We start from the raw sequence: 492 nt of genomic DNA on the forward strand, positions 1-492 counted from the left end.
GATCGACCTACGCGGATCGGATGCAACAAGCCTTCATCGAGGCCTGCCACCCTTCTCGTAGCCTCACATTGTTTTGGAGAATCGCTGTCACATGAACTTAGTCGACCTTGCTACATGTCCATCGTTCGCTGTTTTATCTGGACTCTGACTTTGTGATTGTCGAAAGTGACGACACTTTCGCTTTCAAGTCATCCATTGTCAATAATAAATTCCAACATGTGTATATAGATCCTGGAAATATGGGAGAATTTTGGTACGGTAGGGCGCAACAGTCCAATCTCATCTCGCGAGAGTTTGGTAAGAAATTATGATTCATGTCAATATTTTAGTTATATTATGAAAATATACATTTCAAATCATTGTGAGTTTGAAAATAATCTCCTATTTTAAGATTACAAGTTTGTTGTAGAACATTTTATATTAGGAAGTATTCGGTTTTATAAGAGTTGCTTTTGTCATTGTGTCTAAATGTGTGCATTTATTGTAATATTT

This window comes from Dioscorea cayenensis, chromosome 21, assembly GCF_009730915.1.
Source record: "Dioscorea cayenensis subsp. rotundata cultivar TDr96_F1 chromosome 21, TDr96_F1_v2_PseudoChromosome.rev07_lg8_w22 25.fasta, whole genome shotgun sequence".
In the NCBI taxonomy this organism is placed as follows: Eukaryota; Viridiplantae; Streptophyta; class Magnoliopsida; order Dioscoreales; family Dioscoreaceae; genus Dioscorea; species Dioscorea cayenensis.